Here is a 468-nt window from a genome sequence, read left to right on the forward strand (position 1 = left end):
TCCTTCACACCAGCCTATCCTATTTAATGGCTACAAAATATATTTCATTGCACTATAGTTTAGCCATTCATTGTTTGGTGAATATTTATAGTTTGCAGTTTTTTGATATTATAGTGTTATGGTGAATTTAATTATGCATGTGCCATTGGGAACTTCAAGTAAATCTAGGTGATATATCACTAGAAGTGAAAGTGCCTGTTGAATTTTGAAAGATATTGCCAAATTATTCTCTCCACAAATTTATGTGAAACAACTAGTATATGAGCCTGCCTATTTTCCTACCTCTAGTATCCCTCTGGGACCAGGGCTGGAGAGACCCTGCCATGGGTCCCAAACCCTAGAAAGCTCTATTTTGGCTCTCCTCTGAGTGTGCCTATCCTACAGAGCATGAGCTCTATGGGGCCAAGGGGATGTGTCCACCTAGGGCCTACACCCTTCCCCTTCTTGACCACGCTCTGGGTACCTGGG

This window comes from Pteropus vampyrus, unplaced genomic scaffold (genome assembly GCF_000151845.1).
Source record: "Pteropus vampyrus isolate Shadow unplaced genomic scaffold, Pvam_2.0 Scaffold14, whole genome shotgun sequence".
Lineage (NCBI taxonomy): Eukaryota > Metazoa > Chordata > Mammalia > Chiroptera > Pteropodidae > Pteropus > Pteropus vampyrus.